Raw genomic sequence first — 13,395 nt, forward strand, 5'->3', positions numbered from 1 at the left:
ATACTAGCTTTGGTGTCACTTGCAGTTGTTGTGGGTATGCATCACTTGGCGCCTGTTTGAGCGCATTGTCTGCTGGATTGTACATTACTTGTGGAAACTGCCATTGTACGCCTTTGTGGAGCCATATATGGTTTTATTTGGCAGTCCCAGCCATTTCTGAGACTTGGTCTGCAAGATAGTCATTTTTGAGACTTGATTATACGCGATTTGCATTAGCCTTCGTGTGAGGGTCGATAGCGTGAGGTTTTATTGAGCTGGGGGATTCTCAAATGTGGAGATCCTTTCAGTGATACAGGTAGCTGGAGCACCCTTTTCATGACCTCGCCACAGGCTATGTACTAGTGAGTCCTATTTGATGCTCGGGTTCTATTGTTGGCAGTTTATGCATACAGATACAGTCTATATTTTGGGTTCTCATTGCTCTACTTCTGGGGAAACTCTGTCGAAATTTTCCCAAGTTATGATGGCTGGTTTTTGGGTATTTTGAGCCATTTATGCTGTTATGCTGCTGAAATTTTGGAAAAAATCAGAGGATAAGTCAGGTGTGCCTTCTTGGGAGCTTCATGGTTGGCTTTAATGGATGATCAAAATGGCCCTCATTTCACTCCTTTTCATTTAACTCAAAGAATTCATATTAATGTTCATGTGTCCAGGAATATCTTTTTCCAGCAGCGCATAGTCTTTATGTTTGGGCCAAGAAGATTGAGAGAGATCCTGGAATGTCCTTTGCCTGTTGTCATTCCGATGATTAACTATGAAAACTCATTTGATGTGCATGTGTTTGTCCTTATCTAAAGCTGAGCTCCATTGAAGTTTCTAGGGATTGGGTAGTGAAAAGTTTTGGGTTCTTGCACGTGTGTTCGAAGGGGTTCTCAAAGCATCATAATTTGGGTAGCCATGGCTTTCTCTTATCCCGAGTTTCATGGAAGAAGTGATGAAGATGTGGAAGAATTTTTGGAAAAGATGGAGGTTGCCTGCATTAGCAACCAGATTCATGACCCTACGCAAATGTTACGCCTTCTCCAAATTTGTTTGAAGAGTGATGCACGAGTTTGGTCTAAAGCATTTGAAGAGGAGTTGCATGTGGCTGATCCACCTGTAAGGTTGAGTTGGAACAATCTACGACATGGGTTGGAAGTGGAGTTTGTGAAGATAGAAGATCCTGACAAGGTGTGGCAAGAAGTACAGGCTTTGGTGCAAAAGGAAGGTGAGCCAATAGATGCGTACATACGTAAGTTTTCATTGGCATGGGAGCGAATGTGCAAGGCTTTAGCACCACAGGTACCCCCGCCTGACATGATGAAGAAGGACAGGTTCTTGGCTGGTCTTTGGGAGAATATACGTTGGAGGGTGGAGCTAAAGAAGCCTAGGACATATGAGGATGCACTAGAGGTAGCAAGGAACAAAGAGTGGAAGCTGAGGAAAATGTGCCACTTAGGGGTGGAGTCTTTGCCAATGAGGTCTGAATTTCAGCCTATAGAGTCTTTACAAGGGCGCATGTCAGGGGTTCATCATGAACCAGTAGTTACTACTCAGGTTATGCCAGCAGTGGTCACTACAGCAGTGCAAGATGATGGGCTAAGGCAAGACATGAGGCAAATGGTAGATTTGATGAAGAATCTCAGCCTAAACATGCTAGGTCAAGTGGGAAATAATCGAGGTCGAGGGAGGTTTGCAAATCAGCAAGGAGGTGAAGAAAGGCCTAGGAATGGTGTTGGACAAAGCAATGGTAGGTTTTGGAGGCAGACGCCCACATGTTACAATTGTGGAAAGTTGGGTCACATCAGCGCGCAATGTGATAAGCCACCAAGGATGGGGGGAGACATGTATCCATTGCCAAGACAGGTGCTAACTAGGTCAAATGATTATGGCATCGAAATTAAGGGAGACGAAGGAACCAGTGGACTGACCCAGGAGGAAAAGGGAAAGACAAAAGTGCTAAGTGTAGTCACTTTGGAGAAGGCATCAAAGCTAGAGGATACATTAGTGATGCCTATTGGGAAGAGGACCACAGAGGAAAAGGAAGGAAGAAGTGCCCCAGGTCCTAGTAAGAAGAAAGGAAAGAGCCATGAAGGCGAGGATGTCAAGGCCAAGAGGAAAAGGAGAGCTCGTCGAAAGTTTCATGTTTCAGATTTTCCACTAGGGGATGGGCAATTAAGTTATGACTTGAAGGAGGATCTGACGATCAGGAAGGCAGATGTTACTTTTGGGCAGCTTATAGAGATGGTGCCTAAGCTAAAGCGACAGTGGAAGAGGATGGTTAACCCAATGGAGAAAGAGCCAGAGAGAGGTTCAGTAAAGGTGTTGGCAATGGACGAGCTACCAGACATTTTTCCAATAGTAGATGTGTGGCATAAAAGGAAAAATTTGGGACAAGGTTGGATGGCGGAGCCCAAATATGCGTCATAACACACTCATGAGTTGAGAAGATGGGTCTCACAGTGGCTGGGGTGTCAGGTTTTTGGATCAGATTGGCAAACCATCAAAAAGTAAAATGCTCGGGTGTTGTAAAGAGCTTAGAAGTGGAGGCATATGATGCAAAGGCAGTGGTTGATTTTCATGTGATGCCAGCAGGGTTGGGAGCATATCCTATTATACTGGGCAGACCATGGTTACGTGCAGTGGGAGCTGTTCAAGATTGGCGACATGGTACGATTAGCCTCTATGGAAACACAGGTACCAAGAAGCGTTATAATATGGACACAAGGAAATGATTAGAGGAGCTTTATGAAGATGAGGATGAGTCTAGTGATGAAGACTCTTCCACGGTGACAGATGAGGACAGTGATAGCACTACCAGCAGTGATGAGGATGCTGATGTTGCATTTCTTTTGATGGACAAAGAAATCCAGGAGATTGGTTTAGTTGCATTTGCGAATGAGGTTGAAGATGAAAGTGAAGGGCCTTATGAAGTGATTGAAGGGCTGATGCAAACCAAGGTTGAGTTGTCAAAGAAGCAGGAATTAATGACGCAAATTATTAGTGGAGACCTCTCAGCTGTGGAGAAGGATATATTTTTGCATATGCTGGCTAGTTTTCTTGATTTGTTCATTACTTCATATGAAGAGATCAAAGGGTTCAAGGGTGGAGAGATGCATATAGAGCTGAAAGAAGGTGCTAAGCCAGTGCGGAAAAGGCTAAGAAGGATGGGTCAAAAGCAAATGGAAGCCTTGCGGGTAGAGGTGGACAAGTTATTGAGGGCAGGGTTCATAGTTCCAGTGGAGACCACAGAATGGGTGAGTCCAGTTGTAGTCAGTCCAAAGAAGGATGGGAAGTGGAGAATTTGTGTGGATTTTAAACCCTTAAACGCAACCACTAAGAAGAACTCATATCCTCTTCCATTCATCGATCAGATCTTGGATTCAGTGGCAGGTTATGAGAGGTACAGTGTGTGTGATGGTTTTTCAGGCTATTTTCAATTGAAGATTGCTCTTAAAGACCGCACAAAGACAACTTTTATTACGCCATGGGGCTGCTATTGCTACACAGTATTTCCATTTGGGTTGTCAAATGGACCTTCCTTCTATCAAGAGAGAGCAAATTGGGTGTTGGAACCATTCATTGGTAGTTGTGTTAAAGCTTTTATGGATGACTTCTGTGTCTATAGCAGTAGGGCTGATCACCATGAGAAGCTGTAGATGGTATTGGCTCGATATGATGAATGTGGAGGACAACTAAATCTAAAGAAATGTCATCTAGCACAGCCAAGGGTGAAGTTATTGGGCCACATGGTGTCAGAAAATGGCATTGAGGCTGATCCAGACAAGGTTAAGTCTATTATTCTTCTTCCATCACCTACGAGTACGAAGCAATTGGCAACCTTTATACACAAAGTGAAGTACATGGCACGGTTTATTCCATTGTCTTCGTAGCTTCTTTATCCATTACAGCAAGTGGCAAAGCATGATCCATTTCAATGGGATGACAAGTGTGAAGAAGTGTTTCAAGAGGTGAAAGAGGTGTTAGGGGGGTTGTCAGCCATGCAGGCTCCTGATTGGGAGAAAGTTTTTTATGTAAATCCATCAGTAGGGGATGATGCCATTGGAGCCATGCTATTGCAAAAGGGGAAGGGCAGCCATTATATGAGGCCAGTGTATTGTGCAAGCCGAGTGAAGTTGGTAGCGGAGAGAAAGTTATCGGAAGTAGAGCTAGTGATGGCTAGTGTAATATTTGCTTGTCGACGATTTCGTCATTACTTGCTACCACGCCCTTTTGTTTTCTTGACGAGTTATGCATTTTTGCCACAGTTAATTAATGGTACTAACATGTCAAATGTGGTGAAGAAATGGGTAATTGAGCTGCAAGAGTTTGAGTTCTCTTTTCTAGTGGAAGATAGTACAAGGGCTACCCTAGCTGATTTGTTGACCTACAAGGAGAATCCCCTTATTGTTAAGGAAGAGGTGGTGAGAAAGGTAGTTGAAGAAGTGCCACAGATCAGCAATGCACATGTGTTGTTCTTTGATGGTTCATACAGAAAGAGCCACGATGCAGCTTCAGGGGGTATAGCACTTTATGATCCAGAGGGAAAGCTAGTATGCAAGAGAGGGTTCAAATTGGATGCGCATAGTAACAATGAGGCTGAATATGCTACATTGGAAGCCGGATTACACATTTGTTTGAAGCATGGGGTTCGAAGGTTGAGCATAAAAGGTGATGCCTTGTTAGTGGTGAAGCAAGTGCTGGGTGTGTGGAAGAGCAAGAACACCTCATTGAAGGAAATGTGCTTCAGAATTAAAGTCCTGTTAAAAAAGTTCGAAGCATGGATCATCAGACACATTGAACGTGCTCTAAATGGAGAGGCACATGAAGCAGCTCAAGGCATGATTGGGGAGCTATTTGTGTTGAGGACCACTTTACCTCTTTATCATGGCCGGGAAAGTTTGGCTCAAGAAGAGGAGTTTTTGCTAACAGGAATCATTCCAAAGGAGATTCTGAAGTCTAAGAAGTATGGCTTTGTGCGTAGAGCATATAGGTACAAATTGATTGGTGATGTCTTATACATGAAAGGGGTTGATCTCGTGTTGAGACGTGTACCTTGGCGGGAGGAGCTTTACAGAGTGTTGGAAGAGAATCATGAAGGCGCATGTGGTGGCCATTTTGCTCTAAATATCACCTTGCATAAGATTTTGCAAGAGGGGTATGTATGGCCTAGTTTGCACAAGGATGTTCACCATTGGTGTAGGTCTTGCAATAGATGTCAAGCATTTGGGAAGAGAGTGTTGAAGCCAGAGCTACGAAAAACCATTATGGCGTTTGATGTGTTTGAAAAGTGGGGGATTGATGCAATAGGCCCGTTACCTATCACAAGCAGGGGCAAAAGCTATATTTTGACGGCAGTGGACTATCTTTCTAGATGGGCAGAGGCTATAGCAGTAAAACAGATCACTGCAAAGGATGTGGCCAAATTTGTGTATGATGAAATATGTTGCAAGTTTGGGGTGCCATTAGAGCTACTTTTAGATAAGGGGCCAGGATTTAGAGCTAAATTGCTAGACTTCTTATGCACAAAGATGAAGATTAAGCACCAGCATACCACTCCTTATTACCCGCAGTGTAATGGCTTAAATGAAAGATTCAATGGTGAGTCGGTACAAATTCTTTCTAAAGTGACAGAGCGCCAAGGAAAGAATTGGGATTTGGAATTGCCTAGTGCATTATGGGCTTACCGTACTTCGGTGAAGACAGGTACAGGGTTTACTCCATTTCATTTGGTGTATGGAAAGGAAGCACTATTGCCTGTGGAGGTAGAGTTGCCTACGGTCAAGATGTTAGAGAAGTTGCTTGGGCCGCCTAGTGATGCATTCAAAGAGAGGCTCTTGCAGTTACAAGAGGTCCAGTTGGATAGGATGAGCGCATTGGAGCATTATGGGCAGATGCAGGATAAGGCTTTGGCAAAGATAAATGAACAGGTCAAAAGTAAGGATATCAAGAAACATGACTTGGTTTTGCGCTACAACAGTAAGCTGGACAACACCTTCCAAAAGAAGTTTCAAATTAAGTGGGAAGGCCCTTTCAAGGTAGTGGAGTGTTTTCCAAATGGCACATATCAGCTGGCTAACCTGGATGGTATTCTACATAAGTCAAGGGTAAATGGATTGCGTCTTAAATTTTATCATGCTAGATTGATGATGGTGGAGCAAGATGAGCTGTCTGTGGAGCAAGCAATGTTGGTGAAGGATGAGGAGATCTGTGATGCGGCGAGTCTCATATCTCTCTTTGCTGCTGCTGATCATGAATGATCTAGCAGGCTAGGGGATGGGCAAATTATGTCAGGAGTTTTTTTGAGCAAGGGATTGCGCATATGTACATACACATGCATGGTGCATCGAATAAAGGATTACCCAATTTCCATAGCCAGGTGGTTACGTGGGGCCCACGTGTGTACAGGTAGGACAGGGTGTACATAGTGCAACGATTTTCACTATTATCAGTACTAGTGTGTTTTTTCTACAATAAGGAGGAGTTTGTAGCGCGTAAAACTTTTCGAGGAAGCTATCCGCGGGCCGACGACATGAGGTCAGCAGGTGTGTCAGATGGCATCTAGTGGCGTCAGGAGGGCGAACGGGGTCAATATTTGCACGCGGATGAGGACGGACACAACGTGGGTGTTTTCTTGTGAGAGTTATGCAGAAAGGTCATCATTAGGACCACTTTTTGGGGCCACTTCACGTGGTGGCGAGATGCATTATTGAAAAAAAGCTGAGTGCCAGGTGTGCGAATGATGCAAAAAGGTGACAACTATGCACTGCGAGGTCAGTTTTTGGCCTGTTCGGGGTCCGTTTGAGGTCATCTAAAAGGCCACGGGTTCCCAACTAATAAAGCTAAGTGTGGGAACTGAAAAAACTGAGAGAAGACCAGAAAAAACGTGGAGAAGAGAGGAGGAACAGCCGTAGCTGTGTTTTTGCTCATTTTGGAGCCTGTTTTGGCCGTAAACTGCTCATCCGAGGTCGGATTTGAGCACTTTGACATTGTAGACTGGGGTTTTGGGCCGTTCCAGACGCGATGGCGCTGTCCATTTTGCCAAATTCCTCACTCTTTTCCTGCTTTTTTTCTGTGTAAGTTTCTCCCATGAGCGAAGTTTCTGCTCTAGTTTGTGATTGTATCTGGCTTATTTTACCCATATTGTGTGAGCTATTTGCCCCATTGGTGTTGGCCCAAGCTCAATTGTATCTAAACATCAGAAATTCTCCTCTTTTGAGCTGAGTTTTTTGGGTGTGTGTGTGTGTGTGTGTGTGGAGTGGACAAGTGGATAGTCTCTCTCCTCTCACTCCAGAGGTGTGTTCCCTGTCTCGGCCAGGTGTGTTGTCTAAGCCAAGTGGTGCCCCATAGTGTGTGTGTGTGTATCATTCCAAGAGTGTATGTCGGGTAGTTATAGAGGCGCTGTGTGTGTTTTCATCCCGCTCACAACGGCAACAAATGCACTCAAAGATGAAATCACTCACGTCCTTGGCTGTGATGCGCTTCGTGGGTCGAGCTTCTGCCCATCTGGTCATATACTCCACCCCCATAATGATGTACTCCTTTCCTGATTGAGTGCAAGGTAGTGGCCCTATTGCATCTATTCCCCATTTTTTAAAAGGCTCGTAGGTTTTGATTGGGTGCTGATTTTCATGAGCAAGACGCCTTGGTCCAACTTTTTGGAAAACCTCGCATGTGCAGCACCAGTGTTGTACGTCTCGATGGAGGCTAGGCCATATAAACCCTGCTTGTAAGATCTTCCTGCTAGTGATCTCTTATGCAAAGTGGCTACCACACACACCTTCATGATAGCTAACAAAAATATCCTTGATCTCTTGGGATGAGGGAACTCTCCTCATGACAGCATCTCTCCCTTTACAATACAAGTCCTCACTTACCAAACTATATCTGGTAGCCTTTTTTTCCAGCCACCTGCATTCACTTTTACTCATACCAGAGGGCGCTTCACAATGCTCAAGAAAGTAAAGTAAATCATGCAACTCCTCCTTTCCCTCGTACAAAGGACTTTTCACAAGGACAACACCTACCTCGAGAGTTTGTAGTTCTTCAGCTGCTAAGGCATTTGATTCTCGATTTTGATCTCTAGGTACAAAGTGAACTCGAACTTCTTTAAAAGCCTTCAACAAGGCCTTTGCTTCCCTCATCTTAATAGACAATTTGTCATTTTACAGGCCCATACGCCAACCATTTGCTTAACAATTAACATGGAGTCACCAAAAACGTTTAGCTTTGTGATGCCTTGAGAAAGACAACATTGTAAACCTAAAACAAGGGCATGGTACTCTGCCTCATTGTTAGAACGAACCTATTCTAGGTGAAACCCTTTTTCAAAAATCCTCTCCTTTTCTGGACCTAGTATCACTATACCTGTTGATGCCTTGTCTTTTGTTCTCTTGTAAGCTCCATCAAAATATAGATGGTGCCCCTAATAGAAGTCCAGGCTCCGAGATAGGTGGTACCTTACTAGATGCCTCTTTCTTGATCTTCTCATAACACCTTTGTGTGAGGACGTCTGCCAAACAAGCACGGGTGGAATCCTCTACGTGTAGTGTGTAGTCAAACTATTGAAGCTGCACCACCCACTTTGCTATTCTTTGAGACAGTTCCATGTGTTGTAGGGCATATGGAAAGACTTCCTCAGTTGTGATCACCACAAATTGTCTCGGAAGCAAGTAAGCCCGAAACTTTTCCACTGCAAACTTAAGAGCTAGCACCAATTGCTCAGTTGCACTGAAACCCTTTTCAGTAGCTATCATCACTCTACTAGAGAAGTAAACTGGTCTCATGAGAGATGTCTTTGGGTCTTTTTGCATCAAGACAGCTCCTAGAGCTTCTATGCCTACACTAGGATTCACATAGAATAATTCACCCCATGTGGGTTGCAGGATGATAGGCAATGAGCTCAAAATGGTTTTAACTTCTTGAAAGCACCTTTCACCCTCCTCACACCATGCCAATGTAGTGTGTTTAGTGAGCTGCTGCAAAGGATAGATTTCCTGAGAAAGTAGATGTATGAATCGTCCCATGTAGTGAACCTTTTGAATGAAGGAGACTAGCTGCTTCATGTTTGAAGGAGTAGGTAAGGCTAACAATGTCTTTACCTTTTTAGGGTCAGCCTCAATACCATCTTGAGACACAACATGGCCTAGTAGAGTGACCTTACTCTCACCTATATGGCATTTGTCTTTATTTAACTACCCACCCAATTGGGCCAGACGGGTGAAGCCTTCATCAACCTTGGAAAGATGCACTTACCTAGAGCTGTAAATGCAAAAATCATCAATGAATACTTGTATGGATTTACCAAAGTAGGGTTGAAGCACCAAGTTCATAAACCTTTGGAAAGTAGCTGGGGCATTAGTTAATCCAAAAGGCATAACTCTGTAAGCAAAACACCCCCAGGGCGTTATGAAGGTAGTCTACCTTTGATCTTCATCTGCAATTCTGACCTGGAAGTAGCCTGAGTACCCGTCACACACTGTGTACCTTTCATGACCAGCCACTTCATTTAGTATCTCATCTTGGAAAGGAAAAATGGTCCCTTTTTGTGGCTGCATTTAGAGGCTTGTAATCAACACACACCCTCCACTTCCCATTTTCTTTGGTGTTACCACAACCGGGGACACCCACTCGGAATCTTCCACTGGGTAGATAAATCCTGCATTGAGTAATCTTTTCACTTCCTTTAAGAGCGCATCTTGTTTCACTAGCCCTAATCTCCCAAGTCTTTGCACCACTAGCTTGGCACCTTCTTTCAATTGGATATGGTGTTGAGTTACTATTACTCCCTTAATGTGTTCATAATCAGTTATGAAGAGACTAGCATGCTTCTTTAGTACCTGCAAATAGGGTCCTCTTTCTTCTTCTGGTAGGTCTTTAGCTAACATCTCTTCTAGGCCTGTGACTTCCTCCTTGTTTATAGAGTCTTGACTATTCTCTCGTTCAGGGTCTCGTAGTACTATACCCATTACCTCCAAAGAACTAGCATCCTCCTTAGATGACTCACCCTCAGACGAAGAGCAGTTTCTTGTGCTCCATTCGTCCACCGAAGTCTCCATATCCAGGTCTTGTTTTCTACCCTGCTTCATGTCATACACAATTTTTTGTTGCTTGCCACCGGCCTTATGACTTGGGTGCAACTCAAGGGAACTTGTCTCCCAATCCTACCTGGCCTTCATAGCCATAAGCCAAGGTATTCCAGGAATTAATGGGTAGCCCTCCCCCTTAGTTGGGATCACATAAGCATCAATTGAGACTGCCACACAAAAAGCTAAAACCTTCACTCCATTAACCTTTCCCACACAAGCCACCCTTACATTATTTTCCATCTTAGCTTGTAAGGAAGTCTGTTCGTATACTTCCAAACCCAACCTGTGCATCAATTTCTCTGTCATAACACAAATATCGGCTCCACCATTCACATACACATTGGAGACTGGCTGACTCTTAATCTCTGCATTAATAACTGGCACAATATCCTTCATGCCTCTTGCACTAATGGATCCAACTGACTTTGTGTTAGCCCTCCTAGTCCCAACCATCCTAGACCAGGTTCTATGCATCTTTGGGGAAAGGTGGAGGAGTTGCTGCCATGAAATCTTTGGTCCTTGCTTACTCACATCTGCTATGAGGTCATAGGGTATGGATCCCACCCGAAGTGGAAAGTCTTCTACTCCTATGTACCTCCTTGACCTACTCTTCCTTTTCTTGTCTCCTATCACTTGGGAGGAACCCTCATTCCCTTTCTCCGGCTCTGAATCTTCCATTTCATCAGTTGCTTGTCTCCTAACTCTCTTTATTGGCATGACAATAGATTCCTCCATTTTTTCTTTCCCTTTATCCTTACCATTGTCAAGACTTATGACAGATACAGCCCTATCCTCCCCACCTGATGGTAGTGGAGGGATCTCTGCTGGTGCTTGTGGTGGTGGAGGAGGGGGTCTCAATATTTGAATTGGTGGATCCACATGTGCATTTTGTCCATTTGGCGGCCTTGCTTGAGGAGGGGTGACTTGTTGACGGGGAGGTCCTCTTTGATTACCATTTTCTTGATAGTGTCGTGGGTGAGGGCAATAATACATACCGTGACCTACCTCTCCACAATAGTAGCAAACGTACTCACGGGTTTGCCTTTGTCCTTCTTGTCTATGTCATTCATTTCCTGGCTGGGGAGCCCTTACACCTTGAACCAAATTGATGGACAAGCTCTCTAGCTGATTGGTGATTTGTTGAAGCAGCCCTTGTTGAGAGGACTCTTGGTCTGTTTCTCCTACCCCTGCTACTACCCTTGCCGTAGGTTGAGCTAGTGGTGGAGGCTCCATTCCTCCTTGTAGTTGATCTTGGAACTTTAATTTCCTATCCTTCTACCTTGCATAATTTATAGCATTCTCAAAGGTGTCTAGGAGTTTACCTTTTACCTTTTCTCGAAGGAGGGGGTAAAGCCCTACTAGGAAACAGTCCTTCTTTAGGCACTCTGCACCCTTTCCCCTTCGCCTAGTGATGCACACCACTTCTCCCACAAGTTGGAAAAATTTCCTTCATAGCTTCTATAGTCATTGGGTGATGTTTGGCATAGCTCTAAGAGTTGTCTCCATATCTCCTTTGGAGGCTCATGATGGCAAAATTCTTCGATGAAGGCCGTTTTTAAGGCTTCCATGTCTCTTCTTTCTTCGGATGCCAAAGTTTGATACCATACTTTAGCACCTTCTCTTAAGACTAGTGGAAAGGCCCTTAGCTTTGTGGCCTCATCATCCCTTCCTGACACTAAAAATGCCATTTCCAAATTATCCAAAAAGTCTAAAGCAACCTCCCCAGGCTTACCATGAAAATTAGGGAAGGCCATAATGTAACTGAGAGAGTACACAATTACACGAACAGCTCCAATTTATTGAAAGTAGAGTATGATAATTTGGAGCTTTAGCATAGCTAGCTCAAAAAAGGATGAATATTGACACATCAAAAGAGTGGTGATAATCTAGTAAGGGTAGAATGACAGGATGAGGAGAGCGCAAGATTCCCCCAAGTCTTTCAACTCCAAACAACAAGGCTATTCTTTGCTGATAGAATAATTTCCTATCAATACATATATTCACACGCATATGACGCACAAAATGGAAAGGAAACATTCGTGGATCATTATTGTCATTATTGGCATCCATACCTACCCACACAAATAGACTAGCTTAGTTGCACCATCTTTGGACCAATGAGCCTGATTAGCCACAGAAGTTCGGCACCTCGGATCACTTATACTCTTTCTAACGCATCTGTGAAGATGTAGGGGGTGATGGCAACACTTCTTACGATGCTGAGCCTTTTTTAAGTAGTAGTTGGATGCTATTGCCATAATCAACATGACGAACAAAAGTTACACCATTAATGTGCAAAACATAACCAACAAGGATAGTCTCTTTAGATTGAGATAAATTCTTGAAAATTAGCAACAAAGGTAAAGCGGGAAGGCTCTTCACCCGATCACCAAAGCACTTTGGACAATATCCAAAGAAATCTTCGCGCAGACAGGAGGTTGGCTTAGGAGTGGTGGCGTCTGGATTCACAAAGTGCACTGGGAGCACACGAATACGAATGGTAATCTTATAGGCCAGCCTCTGCCTCTTTGCTTCATGAGGGTTTAGGGGTGAAATTCGTGGTTGTAGGTTTGATGTTGAAGCTGGTTGCTCACAAGCCTTTTTCTTACAAAAAGTGGTCATGTAACCCCCACTAAATGAGATGAGACCAAATGTCACCTTCACGCTTGAGCAAGTGTTCCAGCTTTAGGCCACTTAGGTGTGGATGTGATCTTCCTTTTCTTAATTACCTTTTTTGGAAAGAGAGATCTAGTAGTACTCTCTCTTCCTTTAATGTGCGTCACGGTACCTTCGTGTATTTTGATGTAGAGAATTTCAAATGTGTGTGCATCGGGGGTTATCGGAGCATTCATAGGTTAAGAGGAGAGGTAAATCAAGCTCTTCTCCTCATTCGTCTTCGTTGGCGACGATCACGAACAAGGCAAGGAGAGGAACTTACTTCTTGAATGTCGATGATGCTACAGCCAGGCAACAAGATCTCGATGAAAGCTTTCCGGGCCTCTAGAGCCTCCTCCACTATAACATATGCGTGGTATTATCGCTCACATTACCGCAAAAAAACAAACAAACTTGAAATATAAAAATTCCCGTACGCGGCAAATACTGCAGCAAAGCTGGCGGTAATGGTCTAGCGGTAACTGATGCGGTAATGGATGCGGCAATATTTCCACAAATATTACCGCATGCTTTGCTGCAACAGTACCCGCACATATTACCGCGTCAGGCTTATCGCGAGCATTACCGCGAAGGGATTTATTATAAAAAAAACAGATGACCGTTTGGATTGTCCTTTGCAGGACCATCCAAAAGGTCATCTATTTTTTTATTT

Source organism: Adiantum capillus-veneris, chromosome 26 (genome assembly GCF_014529385.1).
Source record: "Adiantum capillus-veneris isolate H3 chromosome 26, ASM1452938v2, whole genome shotgun sequence".
NCBI classification, from domain to species: Eukaryota; Viridiplantae; Streptophyta; class Polypodiopsida; order Polypodiales; family Pteridaceae; genus Adiantum; species Adiantum capillus-veneris.